Consider the following 19,466-nt stretch of genomic DNA (forward strand, 5'->3'; position numbering starts at 1 on the left):
TTTATCCCTGCCGAGCAAATCCATTTCTTAGCCATACAGTAATATTTTACCTATAAAATAAATATGGGAGTACACCACCTCCGAGCTAGTTTTACAAAGCCAAGTTTAAAAAAAAAGATAGGAAAAAATGATAATCATTAAGGTTCACAGACCCGGTTAATTAGAGCAACACCCTCAAGTACTGCCTGCCAACTTCATCTTTCCAGAGGCTGCTAATTATTTGTAGTTGTGTATCTTCCCGCTATTTATCCATGCCCATTGCTACCATGTTCATACTGGAGCCCAGGAGTCCTCCAGCAGACAAAGATCCAAGTCTGAAATTCACCCTGTGCTTTCTAGAAATAGCTCCCTAAAAGCTGATTAATCCCAGCGCGTGGCAGGGCTGCTGTGATCGATACAAATCGAGGCTGGTGCACCCTGCAATATTCAGGGCCTGCCTTGGCCAGAGCTGTGCAAAACACGCTCTGCAGCCAGGAGCTGAGTGACCCACCAGGAGCTGAGTGACCCACCAGGAGCTGAGTGACCCACCAGGAGCTGGAACTCGCTCCTCCAGTCAGCACCCAGCCTTCGGCCTCGCTCCTCAGCCTCCTCGCCAAACGTGGCCCAGCACCTGGCACATGTAGAAGGGAACTCGCTGCTCCAGAGGGTGTTTAAATCAGACTTCCAAAAGAGCTTCCCAGCAGGAAGTTAATTCAGGGCAGGTTTCGTCGTTTGAAAAATACCCTGTTTGATGGTTGTTGTTTAAAAATACCTTATCCTCCTAGGGCAGGTGACTGAGCCAGCTTGGATCACAAATCCCTAAAGTCAGTGTATATATATAGGGAAAATGCACTCAGATATAATGATATTAATAATATCAATAATAATATTAATAATTGTATTGATGATGGTGGTAATAATAATAATAATAATAATAATAATAATAATAATAATAATAATAATAATAATAATATGGTTTTTAATGTTGATTTAAATGTGGATTTCTTTGTATCCCGTTAGGACGAAAGTTGTCCAAACAGTTCAGAGCACAGCATCTGGCAGTCTGAGCACAGCAACAGAACTGGAGACTATTCTTGAATCTCAGACACTGTCTTGCAAATCCAACACAAACCAACTTCCGAATTCAGCAGTGTGGGAGATGGCAGAGAAATCATCTCAAGTCCCATCTGTTTGTACACAGCATTCTGGAGATCCTTGAATGAGCAGAACAGCCACAGCACTCAATCACCGACATCACAGACAACTCAACTTTCACTAATTGGCTTTCCTAGGAGATATGGAGATCTGCCCCCATTTCAGAGCCTAAAATAAAAAACATGCACAGAGTACAGCCTCAAGCTCCATTTTGCAATGGGGACTTTTTATCTTGTCTTTTGAAAATGCACTATAAAATATCATCTTTTCCTGGCCACGAAATGAAAACCTTTGCTAGCCACAGCATTATAAACTTACAACAGCATTTCTTTCTGTATCCCTTCTGAAAGCTGGATATCTGAAAAAGGGGGGGAAATGTGAGTTACACTTTCACAAAGCCCATGGAGACCAGGCAAAATCTGCTTCCACGTGGGTCAGGAAAATAGGAAAAGAGGAGACCCTGAGAGGATCCTAGCCTGGATGGGCAGGGTTGGAGAGAGCTCCCAGGGCACTCCGTGGTGTTTGCACAATGAAACAAAGCTCGGCTCCACCGCCTGCAAAATCCATCCCAGCTTTCTTGGCAGGCTCCATTTATCAAAACAAGCCTGTCATGTCGAGTACCATTAACAGATAATGAACTGAGACAAGGGATGCAGTTACAAGCAAAGCACTCCGCATGCTACAGGCCTGAGCACACAGCCAAGGGAGCTGATATTTACTATAAACATCATAATTAAATAGAACACCTAGCTGAAGAAACATTAAGGTCGTGACAATAAACAACAGAAGCTGGAAATCTGACGGAATAAGGCTCTGACACCGCTCAAAGGCGCATCCAGCCCTGCACACCTTCTCTGCACCTGTTCACTCACAGCTTGGGCTTCCAGCGCTTCCCCATCCTGTAGCACTTTGTATCCTGTACCCACGCACGGCAGCTCATGAAAGATTGAGCGCTGAGAAGTGACAGACAGTGTATCTTCAAAGGGCTGGAAAATGTGCTGCTTTCCAGACACACGACTCAGAACAAACGCGAATAATTCATAACTTCGCACCGCTCCGACCCTATTGCAAGAATATTAAACACAGACACGCAAATTGGAGGAATATTAAATAAAGATGTAATCCCTCCAAGACACAAGACCTATCAATCAGCAGCATTCCCCACTTGTGACAGAATGAGCCATGAGCACACACAAACATTCCTCCAAAGGAGCAATTCCGGCTCTCCCAGGTACGCAAACACTTGGAACACAAACCAGCCCTAAACAGCCTTAATGAGATTATACAGATTAAACGGGTCCATTCAGTTGTTTTTTTCCCTAGAGACGCTGATGACAAAGAGGTGCCACAATCACCGAGCTCGGGGCTCACCCACAGTCAGGTCCAAAGCAGGCTGCACAACTCCAGCGGATCCCAGGGAATGAACACCAAGAAGCCTCAAATTCCTTTTGGGAACACACGGAGACACGAACAGGACAAGGGTTTCCTAAAAGCCAGTCCAACACAACTTCCCAGCTCAGGCAAGTCTAGCACTAAGCCAGACCTATTTTTCAAAGGGGACTTTAGGCTGCCTTCAGAGCTCCTCTAAATCAAGCTCTCCCCTCGGATCTGGCCTTGGCCAGGGGGAAGAGGAAGGGAGTCGGTTCATGGAGAACAAATTAACAGATTAATGTTGTCCCAGCAGTGTTTTCCTTGTGTGTCATCAGCTGCAGAGCTCACCACAAGTTTCCCAGTCTCTGCCAGTGGTGCAACCCCAGCCAAAACCCCCACGGCACCTCCAGTAAAACAAAAACCTGACACAGCTTAAACTGAAAGTGAGCTGGAGAACTCCGGGGGCCACCTGGAGATCTCTCAGCAGGGAGAGGAATCGCTGGCTGGGCTGCCAGCAGGAAAGGTCACCCCCCTCTGCTGCCACAGCAGCACCGAGCGTCTGCAACCCATTCCTGACTGTTTGCACTTGGACATCAAAGCACCCCAGCTCCATCTAAACACAGAACCTTTGGTCAGGTGAGAGGTGAGGCTCTGTTCCTGTGTAAATAATGCTGTTTTCTTGGCACAAACAGCGAGAGGAACCGATCCCCAGCTCCTGACAAGACACTTACTGCTGTCTGCACACTCATTTCGCAGCAGGAGAAGTCGTGCCTGCACTTGCAGACCTGTGAGCACCCACAGGAAACCTGCTGGGAGGTTTGTGAGCTGTGCAGCCACAGCCCCAGGGTTACAGCAGGCTGTGAGAGGAGAGCCAGGGCACTGCTGCTGCTCCTGCCCAGCACAGCCCAAAGGTGCTGCAGACCCAGCCCGGGGAGGCTGTGAACTGCTGGAAACTGCTTTAAACTCTGCTTTAAACTCTGCTGGAAGCTCTGCTCACAGGCACAGCCCCTGCCTCTGCACCACAGTGGCACACACAGCAGCTCCCACAAGCCAGCCAGGGGTTATTGTCACTTACAGGGTCACTGCTGGAGCTGCCATGAGCCCTTTCCCTGGCCCTCTCCAATCCCCAAAGGAACCCGCACCCTTCACACACCATGGACCTTCAGAGGCTTGGCTTTTCTGCTGGCTTAGAGTTTGTTTTGCTGGGGTGAGGTTTCCCCTGTTAATTACCAGCACTATCACACATTTTATGGCTGGAGAACTGTGGCTCCTTCCCTGTACTCACCTGGTGCTCAGGATGTTCCAGGTGACCTCTGGCCACGCTCTAAGTGCTCACAGGTCCTGTTAAAGTCCAGCAGCACATCAGCACGCTGGCACAGAGAGCCCTCAGAGGCACAGAACACTCTGAGGAACTCCAGCCTCTTATAGGAGCCCAGAATTGCAGGCAAAGCCCTGCTGTAACTGCCACCAGCAACTGCCACCAACTGCCCCGGTGTCACCCCTCTGGCACAGCCCAGCTGGGCACACAGGCACGGCTCTCAAGCCAAGCACAAACACAAACCAAACCACAGAAATAAACCCAGAAATAAATACAAAAAAACCCAGAAATAAGTAAAATAAACCCAGAAATAAATAAAATTGCCAGCACTGTGCTCCTTAGGAAGGAAAAGCTGCCTGGGACTGTCCCTCAGCCCTGGAGCTGTGACACAGCCCAGAAGTGCCACTGGCACAGGCAGAGCATCCCTGAGAACGGGGACAGGGCTGCAAGGGGAGTGAGTGTGCCTGCAGAAACCCTGGGCTGCCTGTGCACAGCATCCTGGCTGCCTCTGCCACAGCAGGCATGAAACAGCAACCCTGGCTCCCCAGGGAGCTGAGAGGACAAGGCAATTCACATGATAACAGCGAGAAAAGCAGTTTTACAGGAAGGCCTGGCTTAGGAGGTGTTGGGGAAAACAAACAAACCAAAAAGACCAGAAAAACCCCAAACAACCAAGCACAGCCCGACAAGAAAGAGCCCAGCCCTGGCAGGGTTCACTCACCGGTGTCCATACAATGAAAAGAGAGTTCCCAGCAGTGCCAGCCCAGCCCAGCTCCTGCTCTACCCCCTGAACACCCAGCTCTGCCAGGACAGGAAACCTGACCCCAAATCCTGCTGAAATCCTGACCCCAAACCCCTCTGAACACCCAGCTCTGCCAGGATAGAAACCCCAAACCCAAAATCCTGACCCCAAACCCTCCTGAACTCTGCCAGGACAGGAATCCCAAACCCAAAACCCTGACCCCAAACCCTGAACCCAACCCCCCCTGAACACCCAGCTCTGCCAGGACAGGAACCCCAGACCCCAAACCCTGACCCCAAACCCTCCTGAACTCTGCCAGGATAGAAACCCCAAACCCAAAATCCTGACCCCAAACCCTCCTGAACTCTGCCAGGACAGGAATCCCAAACCCAAAACCCTGACCCCAAACCCAAAACCCTGACCCCAAACCCCCCTGAACACCCAGCTCTGCCAGGACAGAACCCCGATTCCAGCCCCATGGGCAAGCAGAAGCAAACCTGAGGCAGAGAAGGGGCACAGCAGGGATAAAACCCAGTTCTAGGGCAACGATCTCAGCCAGCTGCACCTCAAAGAGGACAAAATTCAGCCAGAAGTACAGGATGCTTTTTCTGGGAAGATGGAAGGGGGAAAAAAACCCTTTTTTTTTTTTGTTCTGGTACTTCTCATCTGGTTTGTTTCCTCTTTTCTGTAGGGACCAACACTTAAATTCAAAAGTGTTTCTGTAAAAAATCCCTGCCCTGGGAAACCCCATATTACAGAATGGTAAACCATAAGCCAAGAATATTAAAAGAAAATGCAGTGTGTCTGCCAGATTTCGTGGTACTTACGGCAAGACACCAACCTGTTCAGCAGCTTCTTGAATTTAACACAAAGGAATGCACACAGGCCCTTTTAGAACGTATTATCTTACACAGAACAAAAACTAAAATCCCAATATTTGTCAAAAAAAGTCATTTAAAAGGAAAAATTTGCATACTTGAAAATGTAACAAATGGATTAAAACAAACAAGAAGCTCTTTGTTCTCAGATGAATATAAAAAAGCAAACAAAATAAAATTCTCAATAGTTAAATGTGTGTGGGAAGGGTGAAACCAAAGGAGGGAAGGAAGAATTAAGCACAGGCATCTTTTTCAGCTCTATCAAAGCAGCTGTAAAACAATGGGAGTTTGCCTGTTCCCCCCTCCAGTTTAAACTAAAAGGAACTCTGGGGATGGAAAACTTGATCCCTCCATCAAGAGCCTGTGGAATGTTTAAATGTTACAGCACAAAGCGCTCGTACTCACGCTGAAGGAAATGACTCCCAAATGCTTCCTCGGCAATCTTCCTCCCAGAGCCAGACTGATCCTTCAGCTGGGGATTTTCTCCACACACAAATGGAGCTAACAGAGATGTAAAATTTGCAATGGATTTACAGCCTTTTATTGAGATCACAGAGGAGGTGGGAACTCGGGCTGCAGCTCACTTTTTGGAGCAGTATCGTTCACACATTCAAAGGCCTCTGAAAATTCAATTTTTGGTGTTTTTTTTTACAAGTGACAACAACCACAGGATGTGACCGTACCTATAATAACCTCTCCCTCCAGACAGGGAGATAAGCTCTAAAAACAGGAAGTTTCTAGTGTAATCTTGAAAAAATATCAAGAGTCTGAAAGCTCCCAGGTCCCTCAGTTCCAGGAGGAAGGAACTCTTCACTTCCCAAAGTCACTCAGTGGATGGCACCAGCCCAGGCACTGCTCCTCCACCCCTCCCCAGAACCCCCAAATCACCGAATAATGCAAAGATTCTCACTTGATCCCTCTCCTCTTCCCTCCACAGCTTCCAAGAGTAAGCAAACAAGCCAGCTCCACTCCCACAGGAAGCATTATTATTTTAGCAGTTTGCTGGACTCGTTTTGATTTGTTTTTCCTCCAGCAGACAGGGATTTACTGGTGCAGGGCTGCGTTTCACACAGCACTCAGTCTGCAGCCACCTACACAGGAACTTGGAGTCAACTGCAAGGAAGCAGCAGATTTTTGATAGCTGCTATCAACCAATTAACAGCCAAAAAAGCTTCTCAAAATTAGTTTCACAATGTTGCTCAGGCTGGAGACGAGGAGGTGGCAGTAGCTCAGCAGGGCTTACACCAACTCAGCAAACACTCTCAAAAGCAAAGGATGCTGCTGCATGTTTCAGCAGAAATCAGCCCCATGCTGCTTGTCAACACAATGCACGTTTTCCTGTCAGTATCCAACACAAAACAGAATCACACTGAAGGCTTAAAAATCCCATTCTCGTGGCTGTGTTCTGACTCTGGACTTCCTTCAAATTCTCAAGTAAAACACACAATAATCTTAACTCCATTTAAGTTGGTTTCACGTGTACCTCAGCTACTACAGGAACGTTTAAATTCAGTATTTTTAGGAAGGCTAAACCTGCAACACATTAGTTTTTCCTTTGCACAGTTCCTTCAGTGGCCTATTAAAGAATTCAACATAAAAGGCATCCCAGGTGTTCTATTTAGCTTCTTGTGATATGGAGATAAAACAGCAAGAACTTCAAATACATAACTCCCACCAGGAGGAGGCAACCAAATAATTCGAGGCATCCTAGCAGTGAGGATTCTGAGGAATTTCCTTGGAAGCCCTTGCAGAAAGCTGTGAAGTAGCAGAGTCCCATTCCCCCCAGTGCAAGCCTGTCCCATCTGGGCTGAAATCCCCTCCTGAGCCCTGAGCACAGCACACAGGGTCCACAAAACATTCATTTCAGGGAGTCCACAAAACAAACATTCACCTCAGGGAGTCCTGCGTGACACCCACAGCAAAAACAAACCCTGCTGGACAAGAACAGGGGGTTCCAGAGGATGTGAGCAATTCCCAAGGACAACAAACAGCCCTGGAGGCAGCAGACTCTGCAAAGCCCTTCAAGAAGGGCTGAGCTGTGCCCTGGCTGCAGGGAGTGCCAGGGCTTTGCCACCTTGTGCCAGCCTGAAACCAGAGTGGGAGCCCAGCCTGGCCCTGCAAAGCCAGTGAAGAGCTGGGATTGCGCTGGAAATGTGATTTGAGTGCTGCCAGCAGCCCCACTGAGCACTGAGGGGGAATCCAGAAACCTCAGAAATCCACAATGCTCAGAAATCCAGAAACCACAGAAATCCAGAAACCACAGAAATCCACAACGCTCAGAAATCCACAAAGCTCAGAAATCCACAAAGCTCAGAAATCCACAAAGCTCAGAAATCCAGAAACCACAGAAATCCACAAGGCTCAGAAATCCACAAAGCACAGAAATCCACAAGGCTCAGAAATCCACAAAGCACAGAAATCCACAAGGCTCAGAAATCCACAAAGCTCAGGGCTCAGTGACATCCTGGGAAAGCCCTGAATGTGCCCAGCTCCCCTCAGCTCCAGTGGCCCAAGGACTGAGCCATGGACCAGGGAACAAATGAATGGGCATGGAAAGGGCTCAGGCACCCAGAGAGGGGCTCAGGAACCCAGAGAGGGGCACAGAGGGGCTCAGGAGCCCAGAGAGGGGCTCAGGAACCCAGAGAGGGGCACAGAGGGGCTCAGGAGCCCAGAGAGGGGCTCAGGAACCCAGAGAGGGGCTCAGGAACCCAGAGAGGGGCTCAAGAATCCAGAGAGGAGCTCAGGAGCCCAGAGAGGGGGCACAGAGGGGCTCAGGGACCTAGAGAGGGGCTCAGGAGCCCAGAGAGGGGGCACAGAGGGGCTCAGGAACCCAGAGAGGGGCTCAGGAGCCCAGAGAGGGGCTCAAGAATCCAGAAGGAGCTCAGGAGCCCAGAGAGGGGGCACAGAGGGGCTCAGGAACCCAGAGAGGGGCTCAGGAGCCCAGAGAGGGGGCACAGAGGGGCGCAGGGACCCAGAGAGGGGCCCAGGCAGATCCCAACCTGTGATTCCCAGAACAAACCACGAGCACCTTCCTGGTTCTGAGTGCTGCTCCCTCCCTTTCTGAGCTCTCTGTCTGGGCTTGGAGAGGTGAGTGACAGGCACTGCTCAATTTTCATGCTAATGTTTTATCAGAAAGAAGTATACATGTCACATCATGAGCTCGTTAACAATCCATTCCTAAGACTTGGAGTAAAGCTTGGCAGGCACTCCCTCCTGAAATGAGATCTGCTGCTTTGCTTTTTAGGATCTGAACATGCTGGTGTGGCACATCAAGAGGCAAAAACATCATTTAAAGGTTACACTTTGTTCCAGTTCCATAGAATCAGCATTAAGCAGTCACAGAACACACACCAGGTTATCCATTTCGTTCTTTATTACCTCCAGCCACCGAGTTCCAGGAGGAAACCTCTGAAATCACCCATCTGTGTAACTTCACATGCAGGTAAACATGCAGCTGTCACTCCTCTCCACTCCCTTCCCGGGGAAATCTCCCCTTTGGGGTACCAGGAAACTGCATTTGAATATTTGAAATGCATCTGAAATAAGCAGAGCTCGCTGGACAAATGAGGTCAAGAACAAGGCTGACAATCGCCTCACATTCAGTTCTGGGAATGAAAAGACAAAGTCCCTTTCATGGCTTGCACTACAAAGAAACCCATCATTAGACCTCATTTTTGTCAGTTCACACAAAGGCTGAAGATACAGACAAGTGGCGTTTAAAAGAAAAGCCTTTGAAATCAGATGGCTCCCAAGAATATCCCTCCAGCAGGCAGATGGAAACTTTCCTCCCTTCCCTCGTCAGGCCAGCTGAAGGTGGCAAGCACCAGCTTTTCCTCATTAGTTCCACACCTGGGCTGGGCTCTTTGGTTTGTTTGTGGGCTTGCTGGTTGCTTTTGTTTTTTAAATAACCTTTAAGACATCTCTCTGTTGATTAAACCATTTTCATCCTTCAATGAGTTTGATTCCTATTAGTTCAGACTGCAGAGGAGACATTGATTTTTACTGTGCTCAGGATCAAGAGAAGTAACAGCTTTTCCAATTAAACAACAGCTCACCAAGTTAAGTAGAAAAATATGTCCACAGCAATAATGTGCAAGCATCCAGAGCACTCTGCAATGCCAACAACAGCTCACACACATGCTTGTAATAACTTTAACCTTTAACTCAGGAACAGGAAAACTCCATGAATTACAGACAGCTCAGCCCCTGTTAACTCTGCTGATAAGAAGCTGGAGCACTGAGAGGCTCAGAATTACAGACAACTCATTTTCCAGCTCAGAATTATCGTCATTCCACCACACAAATCACCACACTGGGCTCCCACCTACTAAAACAGAAATCACAACCAGAAATGGTCAGAGGCTGCTGCTTCTCCTCTCAAATGAAGCTTTTATACCAAACAAATCCATAGTTCTTGTGTTACAGCCTTTCACAGAGTTGCACTGTAAATCAAATATTTTATTCCACACCCTGCAGCTATTTCCACATTTAATAACTGACATGGGAGACAAGTTTTAATCTCCATCAGGCTGAAACAATTACTGTCCTCATAACCACTCAAGTCAGAGGTAAAAATTACGAGATTTCTATTACCCAACTGCATATTCAGGGGGAAACAGTCACATTTTTCCAGAGGAAAAACACAAAGCACCATCAGTGGAACAAAAAAGGGGAGCCCAAACAGCACAGTGCCCAGTTTTTAATGTGCCACAATGGCCATGCACTGCTGGCACTCAGGGCTTTCTTTTAAGGTAGAAAAAACAGCAACAGCCCTGCCAAAATCCAGCACAGAGACAAGAGATCTGAACAGATTGCAGATGTAAATATTCCCTGGCCAAAACCTCCAGCTTTAAACTTTTTCTTGGCATCAAGGAAACAATTGCCGTGCTTAGAGGAAAAATCAATTAAAGCTCAACGTGAATTAGAGAGCTGGGAGTCACCCTGTGCTGGTGCCCAGCCCTGAGCACAGCAGCACCCCAGGCCCTACAGAGCCCAGGAAATTCCCTCCCCAGGACTGGAAAATGGAAGGAAAAGATCAAAGTGTCACACAGGCACTTACAGCCAACAGCAAAAAAACCCCTGTGTGAAATCTCGCTGTGGAATTTGTCTATTATTACATGTTTTACTACCAGTTATTACTGGCTGCTAGAAAGGGATATTAAAAATCACAGCAGGTCAAGACACTGCTTCTTTCTCTATTAATATATTGAGGCAAAAATGCAGTGATTCACCTCCTGTCCAAGAAAGGGAGAAAATGCCATCAAGTTTGAACCATTCATCCTTTTACTTATGTTCTCTAAAGACCTCCAAAGACACTTAAACATCCAAATTATTTAAATCAGCATGGGAACACATGGATGGATGCTAGAGCTCACAGTGCAGGAATCCCCCCAGAGCTAAATAATTAAGCAGCATCTTCCAGAAAAACTCTCCAGGCCAAACTAATATTCAGGTTTCCAATAAAGTGCTTGGGGAGGAGGGCAGAGCGATTTTTATTGTTTTTCTTCAGCAAAACGCCATCAGTGGCTGTTAAAGAGGGGATGGAGCCGCTGCCTTGGCTCAGAGCACCCTCTAGAGCCAGCTCCTCATCCCTGCCACCCTCCCGCTGTCCCCCTGCTCCCCGCAGAGCTCTGAAATCAGCAATATTTTACCTTTATATATCGGCAAACTCAGCAGCCTCTGCACGCTTCAAGGAATAAATGTATTTTCTAAATTTACACCCGGTGTACATTCATCTCTGCTCTCCCTGAAGTCCCATCCGTGTGCCGGTAACAAAATTAGACACCACCTCTGATCAAAGTACAAAGCTATTAAAAATAAGGCACTATTTCTCAGCTGGAGGAGAATTAAGCACCTCATCCTGAATAAAGACTCAGCTTTGTATCCCAAGACTTCACATGCACCTTTCACTGAAGTGAATAAAGAAGCTTTTCTGCTTCCCACATCTTTTATATCAGGCAGAGTATGGATTGCAGGAGCCATCCTTGAACTGGAGTTTTTAATTATTATTTGTAAGTGAAAGACTTTAAGGCAGAGGATTTCAGTTAATTAACATCCACTTAGTTATCAAACTATGACCAAAAGACCCATTTCAGCCTCCAATGAAGGCAACTGCAAATGTGCCATCAAGTTCTCACTCTCTGATTGTAACCTTTGCTTCAAGCAGGTACATCTCAAAGATCAGTGACACAAGGAGCTGTGCAGAGAGCCTCTAATCAGGAACCATTAATCAATTCCATTATTAGGGATTCATTTCGTACAAACCCGAGCCCTCGGGAGGAGAAGGACCACAGGAAAGCCAGGCTGCAGAATTCCCTGATGTCTTTTTGGTTTTATCCCCAAGTCAGGCAGACTCACAGAGCTGAGGACACAGAACAAGCTACACAACAGCAGCAGCTCCCAGGGAGCTGTGCAGGCAATCCTGAATTTAGGGGCAATGTTGTTCCTTCACCATCCTCATCCTCACTCAGTGCCGGGGCCACAGATCCCAGCCCAAGAAGGCAGGGGAGCACCAAGGTCAGCTCTGGACCCTCAGAGCTCACCTGTCAGAGCTGAACCTTCAGAAAATCTACAATTATCCTTCATCTGATGAGGAGAACTGTGAGGACACTCATCCTTCATCTGAGGGGACTCAGAATCTCCTGAGGACCCTGCTCTGGCTACCTCCAAACAGCCACTCCTTTAAAGTAAATCACAGGGAAAATGAGGAGTTCAAATAAAATTATTTCATATTTAAACAAGCTCAACGCAAAGCCAAAGAGGCAGAAGAAAATAATTTGTCTCTTCAACACAAAGTCACTGCCAGGAAAATAAAGATTTGGGAAAGGTCAGGAAAATTCTTGGCAACAGAAAGAGGCGGAAACACTGATGCACAAAAAGGATACAGCACACTTCCATCACAGACACTTGCTGCAAGAGAATCACAGCTTTTAAGGCCAAAATTAAGTGTCACAGCCAGCCAAGGCATGTCCCAGAGCTCCTGCTCACAGAACCTGCAGTTCTACAACACTCAGTGCAAGAAGCAACGTGAAGTTTTAAGCTCAAGTTTCTTTACCTTAGAACATAAACCAAGAATTAAGGACAGTATTGAAAGGCAAACCTAGAGCCCCTGAGAGCTCCAAACCTCAACACAGAACGTCCCCAAAAAGGATCAGAGGTTTTAGCAGAGCCCATTCCCTCTGTAACCCCCTGCTGATTCTGAACGTGAGCAACCTGCACGTAACAAAAATCACCTGCAATTCCACTGCCAGAGCAGTGATCTTGGTGGCTCTCACATCTTTTGCTAAAGAGCAATTCTTCAGACCTCATTTCCCTTTCACTTGACCAAAATAGAAAGATTAAGGTAAGCCATTTACAGCTCGGAAAACGAAACTTATTACGTGTTATTTTTAACCAGCTACACTGAACTTCAAACCATTTCCAGAAATTATGCCACGGCTTTCTGCAGCAACATTTATGCCTCCCACAGCTAAAGTCTGGGCTTTTTCTCCCTCCCTGATATTAATGTGTTTATCCAACCATAATTCCATTAGCATTATGTAACACAGACAATCTTCTTAGGCGTTTTGTCATTGTCTCACCCAAAACTCACCCTGCACAGGCGAGCAGAGTGTGGAGCTGTGATCTGACACCTTCAGCTCTGAGCAGCTCTGTGTCCTCAGCCAAACCCTCAGAACACAGCAATCCCACTGGCCAGGGCATCTCCTCCCCTCACACACTCACAACATTAAATTATCCTCACACCTGGGACTCTTCCTCTAAGGAAACAAATAATTTATAAATATATTTCATGTTTATCAACTGTCTACCCCTCCCGCACACTGAACAAAGCAAGTACTATTTGCAGTTGTGGCTGTAATTTGACATTAATTCCTTAATCTTCTTAAGGCAAGGCAAGCTTGTAGATCATTATGAGGTTATTTAGAAGAGCACATCTCAAGCGTTACATGAAATGTACATTTGATTAAGAAAATAAGTTAACTCAAGGTTTGTGTTTTGCCATTCACACACCTGACAAAGAAATCAATCTCCTCTGGAGAGCAAGGAGAAGAGGCCCTGTGAAGCATTAATCCTCTGGGTGCAGTGTCTGCTGATGAGGTTGTGGGGCTTTCCCAGTGGCTCAGCAGACTGTGCCCTTTCCTGACACTGTTCCAGTGACAACACCAGGCCTGGCCAGAGCAGCATCCCCTTTGTGTCCTGTCCCCCCTGTGACCAGCTGTCCCCTGCTGTGCCCTGCCTGCCCCAGGCCAGGGCAGCAGCACAGCACACCAAGCACAGGCTGCTCCAAAATCCCACCTTGGCACCCTCTGAAACCTCCCTGAGAGCCAGCAGGGCCTTCAGGAGGCCTTTCCAAAATACAAAAATAAACAAAATCAATAAAACCCCCAGCAGCACGGGGCGGTGACTGCTCTGCACCCACCACACACCATCCTCCTCCTCCTCAGGTACAAAGCTCTTCAGCCACACCACTGCTGAAATCCAAGTTCCAAGCCAAGGGGATTAGTTAAGCCAATAAAGATGAGCTTAGAAACAGCTTTTAAAAATTACCTGGGCAGGGACAGCTCCTGAACTGGGTAGTGGGACTCACACTGCTGTGAAAGGAGGGGAGCAAAGCCAGAGGGGATGAGTGAGGAGAGCCATCCTGGGCAGGCTGCTGGGATTCCACATTCCCAAAAACCCTGAGAACTCCCTGGCTGGCACGTGCCAAGATGGATAGAATCCCATCTGTGTGCAAAGTCCAAAGCTGTGAGAACTGCCATTACCTTCCTGAAGTTGAAATTCTGTAAGCAATTTCGACCTGTGCTTAGGTTTCCAGAGCAAGATTCACTCTGATGCAAATTTGAATATTTCACTTGCTCATACGATGGCTCCTAAAGCTGATTTGGTGAAAAACAGGATGTGAAAGAGCAGCTACAGCTACCAGCAAAGTATTTCTTGCTAGTTTTACAATCACAAGGCATTTTGTAATTAAATTGCTAATGCTGCAGAACCTAGTTTTGGTCAAATCTACATCTAATTACATTCATCAATTAGCCTGTAATTGCATTTTGCTATTTTTAATTCCTAAGACTTTGCTGGGTATATTTGACAGACTGATCTTCCCTGGTTTTGGTTCTTGGGATGGGCTGGATAAAAGTGCCAGACTACAGAAGAGGCTGAAAGGTTGGAAATATGTTCTGAAATCCAGGTTTACCTGGAACACAGGAGACGATCTGCAGTGGCCACAGGGACAGAAGGAGGGCTCACAGTGCACACTTCCCTGCCACATTCTGGTTTCTAGGTACTTCTGAATGCAGAAGTGAGCTCCTGAAACTGGCTTTTTCTGCCTCTGAAAAGCTTGTACCCAAGAGATTACTGTAATTTTCAGGGGAGATAATCTACCAAAAATAAGGGAAATCCCATTCTGAAATTTGATTTGCACTGTGAGCTCATCTAGTGGAAAGAATGACATTTCAGTGCCTTTTCCTCCAAAACACCAGTGGAAGGAACACAGAGTGAGGAATACTTTGCTTCAGGGTTTTGCCTGAAGGTTCAAGACACAAACAATTATAAAAACAAAGTAGGAGCTGAGTAGGAAACATTTTTTTCTTGTCACGGAAAGCTGGAACCCAAAGCAAACAGGCAGCCAGGCACTGATCATCAACCTCCTCTCTGCAGCACAAAATTAACCAGACAACTTTTACTTCCAGTACCAAGACACAGCTGAGTCCACGAAACAAGGAGCTAAAACTTTGCCAGACGTCCCCACAATGACATAATGAAAGCAGAGGGTTTGTTTCTCTGGGAAGGGTTTTGTTTCTAAAAATAAAGATGCAGATTATCCCTAGGAGTTATCTGCTATTTCCCCACAAGAGCCATCAGCACTGTGGTACTGCAAACCCACAACCCATGGCAGAACCAGCACCCTTAAAAAATAAATAATAATCTTCTACAGGGACAGTAATATGTTCTTCTCAGCCACTGCAGACATGGTCTGCTCTGGAGTGGCTCCTGAAGCACTCCTGGAATCCTTTAGAAATCGTTCCCTAAGCTTGTCAGGGACCAAAGTTTACAGGGGTATTTATACAAACTTCCTCCCCAAAGGAGTCTCGAGTCCTGCTGAGATAGTGAATTACTCTGGGCACACTTCACCCACAGAAATTCTGCTCTCCGTGATGAGCCAGCAGTAATTGTAACCGAGAAAAACTAATCCCACTTTAAGAACTACTTTTAATGAATTTCAGCTCTGTGTGCCAATTCTGGTTAAGAACCCAATAACTTTGGTGTTGCAGCTGATTAGGATCCAACCAAGTTGCATTTGCTGCCATTTACATTTCTCAGAACGTCCTAATAAGATCAAGTGTGATCCCATCCCAGCAAATACGAGATTTTGATTTTTTGTTTCCACCAGACACCACAAAAGAAATCTGAGTTATTACCCAAGGTAGCAAACAAGTCAGCACGCCTTCAGCTGTGGTTGGAAGCGAAACTGTCAGGCCTCACTTAGCACGTACAGCTCTGCCTTTGCATATTTCTGTGTTTGTCTCACAGCTTATTAAGTTTTGCAAACAAAAGCAGTTGTGCTCCTGCCAACAGATTATCGCGTTTTATTATCACGGATCGCTCTAAAACATCAATGTACCTACAGAAATGAGAGACTCCAACTGCAAGTGTCTCTGGGCAATGGCAGGGGGGTTTTCTTTGTACCAGCAGCAGGCACACAGGAGCGCTTGGAATTGCAGGATGGTGTTTTCATCTGCCATGACAGCTGAGGCTGTGTAGATACCAAACACACAGTAAATGCAGCAAGCACTCCTTTTAATAAACCGCCACGGAAAAAAAGTATGAAAAAAATGATTCAAGCTGAGGACATATTGATGGGTACAAAATCCTCGAGGCATTATGCAGCTCACACAGGCTCATGGATCAGTGTTATTGCAGCAAGCAGAACCCGTCAAAGCCAATTACCCCGGGGAGAGGGGCCGGGGCTCCGCAGGCGCGGGGGGCGGCGGCGGCGGAGCTGTCACAGCCAATTACTGCCAATGTTTTATTTATGGCAGGATACACCTGATCAGCCAACAATAAAGCCATTTTAGAAAGGCTGATTACAAAAACCGAATGCAAAATGGCAACAGCTGGCAGGGAAAAACGGCAGCCACGCGCCAGGGACGCTCGCCGCGCAGGACACGCAGTGGGGGCACGGGGGTGACAGCCTGGCGTGTCCCCAGTCCTGTCCCCAACCCTGTCCCCAACCCTCCCACCCAAGGCTGGCGTGCCCATAACTCCTCTCACACCCAGGGACAGGCGAATCCACCTCCTGCAAGGGATTTAAGGAATTCAATTCGATACGGAAGGAAAGCGGGGGGAGCAGAAAACGCTGACACAATTTGGAGATAAGCCCACAGAACATCTTTTCTGTGCAACTCCAGCCTTTATTTCAATTGCCCGACTCAACTGACAGAAGAAAAAGGTTATCTGCAGGGAAAATATAGAATTTTTAACATTCTCCAAGGCTTGAGAACCTGCTTTGTACTTATCTGTCTTCATCTCACAATATACTACCTGCATTTTGAAGTTAAACAGATTTAAGTGGACTCAACATCAGATCCCAAAGAAAATATTGATTTTTTTTCCTCCACAGATATATAAACTGTGTCTAGTTTTATTCACAGCAATTTCCATTACTTCCAGGGAAAGGGCACTGCACAGAGCTGCTCTGAATGAACAGATCAGCCCTTATCAGGTGAATATGCAGAGGGGAAATCCCCCTTTAAGCAGCACTGACCTCCCAGGAGAAGCTGGATCAGCCACGAGCTGGAAGTTGGCACTTACAGATAATTTTCTTTTATTATTTTGCAGTTCCAGCTGCCAATATTTCCCGTGCTCCCTGCTGGAGGATGTGTCCTGACCCCACTCCAAAGCCACCACAGGAGATGTGCAGGAGATTCCAGCCAGCACTGCTCTGGAAATGTGATTTCCACACACCTGGAACAGCCAACAAGCCCCAGGTGGGCTGGGCAGTTTTTGTCTCAAGCACGGTTTTTTTAAGCTGAATGGTACTCCCAGTATTTTGGAAACTTGAAAAATCTGTGGAGAAATGGCAAAAAGAAACTGAAAGCCCAAAGACACAGGAACTAAAAACCCCAGGAGCAGATATACGGCTTTAAAAGGTATCAAGACAGGCAAGACACGAGAGAATTGGGTATGGCCTTCCCTGGAGGAGACTGCAAAGAGGGCAAAAAATGGGCATTCTGGCCCTGAAATCAGAGCATGAAAGGAATGGCTGCTGGGTGCCAAGCTGAGCACTGGATACTCGGATTGTGCCCTCCCTCTCTCATATCATATATGCAATATTCTTCAAAGGGTCGTTTTGTTCACAAGGCAGACACTGTGCAAGTGCAGCTGCAGAATAAGGCAGCATTTCAACACAAAAACACACTCCCTGTGTAGAGTTTTGTGTGCACTTTGATACATTTTTAAAAATAATCTGTCCTGTAGGTACTCAAAGGAGCTACACAGGTATCTGCCAATAAATTTCATCTTTATTCTTTTCTCTCCAAATGCACGCCTTTGAATTTAATCTGGCTGTGCCACCATCACCCAGAGTATTTATGTGTGTGATGCTGCAAACAGATTTAATCAAGGCAATGTTCCCCACTGGAGTGCCTGAGCTCCCCAGGTCCCCCAGAGAATGCATTTGGTTTCGATTTTAATCCCTGACAGGGCCAGCCCAGCCCTCAGAAAAAATGAAATCAGGGATCTAGCAGATCTAAGAGGGTATCTCACAATGGAGTTGCACAGTGTATGCACTCAGTCGCTCCATTTCCCAGAAGATTCATTACAGTTACATTAGAAAGTCAAATCAGGCAATTCTGCAGTCTGGTGAAAGCTAGCATATGAAAGCAGGTTAATACAAAAGAATTTCATTTTAAATAGAGGACATTTAGGACTTTTAAAAGCAACATTATGATAAAAATTTCAGGGTGTTTATTCTGGCTTCAGAGCACGCTTGTTGCAGGGATGTAGCTGATTTTCTAAGGAGAGAGGGAGGGGATGTTGGACCCCCAAGCTTTGCCATCTTAATTACCCTCTGCTCCCACACGTGGCTCAGTCAGGACAGATGTCCTTGTCCCCCCAGCAGCCAGGGCAGGGCTGAGGGCAGCTCTGAGCAGCAAAACCCCCGAGTGCATCACACCCAGCTGAGCCTCACAAACCCCCGGGGCTGCATCCCACACAGAGGTGTCATTGCCTACAAGATCCGAGGCACCTGAAGTTTCCTGCTTACCTCACAACGCAGGTATTACATCTAATTATTACCACTTAGAACCTTGCCTCCATCTCAGCCAGTAAAATGCAAACAGTGAATGTAATTACTCACTAAACTAATAATGTAAGACCTGATTGACAGGATGGAAGGGAAAAAGAAATCAGTTCAAAGCAGTTTTAACTTGAGGATGAGCTCAGCTGAATGAAGACACCAGTTCTTCACCACAAACACACAAGTCACACACGGAGCCAGCAGCAGCACCAAACCCCCAGCACAGAGTGGCTGTCACAGCAGCAGCCTTGGCAGCATTAATGGTGAACTTCAGGCACCCCTGCCTATGTTTAATTTAATACAAAACCAAATGCAGTCAAAACATCTGGTGCATTATTGATGGTTACCGTGATAAATGAGATTTGACATTTCACAGGAACTCATTAGATATTCTACTTACACCCCACATTTCAAGTGGTTCTGATTTTACATCTCTCTGGAAAACACACACTGTGTGGATATTGAACTGGTATTTTTGACCCCACTGTTTTGAAGGAATCGACTTGCACAGCTAATTACTGAGAATTAAGGCAGCACACAGCACATTATGGCTTCACCCTCTGCTAACCCAAACTCCTGAAACCCACGAGAATTTTTGTGCTGTCCCACTTGAAGGGCAGAGCTGACAAGGATGGTGCCACTGCTGCCCAGGGATCCCCAAGTGACCCCCAGGAGCCCCTGCAGCCTTTCCCTGGCTGATGGGATAATGCAGGAACAAACCTCAGG

General features: G+C 46.8%; 1 protein-coding gene across 3 annotated transcripts in view; it reads right to left on the reverse strand.

The window, feature by feature from the left end:
* RERE (arginine-glutamic acid dipeptide repeats) overlaps positions 1 to 19,466 on the reverse strand; it is a 168,626-nt gene that overhangs the window by 130,849 nt on the left and 18,311 nt on the right. Inside the window, exon 1 of one of the 3 annotated variants that reach the window (XM_064397458.1) lies at positions 3,791 to 3,979. The exons of 1 other annotated variant lie outside the window; for it this stretch is intronic. The gene's annotated coding sequence lies outside the window, so the exon portion shown is untranslated. Of the gene's footprint in view, positions 1 to 3,790; positions 3,980 to 19,466 lie in introns of those variants that run through there. One more of the 3 variants, XM_064397463.1, reaches the window with a different exon arrangement.

Source organism: Passer domesticus, chromosome 22 (genome assembly GCF_036417665.1).
Source record: "Passer domesticus isolate bPasDom1 chromosome 22, bPasDom1.hap1, whole genome shotgun sequence".
Classification (NCBI taxonomy): Eukaryota; Metazoa; Chordata; class Aves; order Passeriformes; family Passeridae; genus Passer; species Passer domesticus.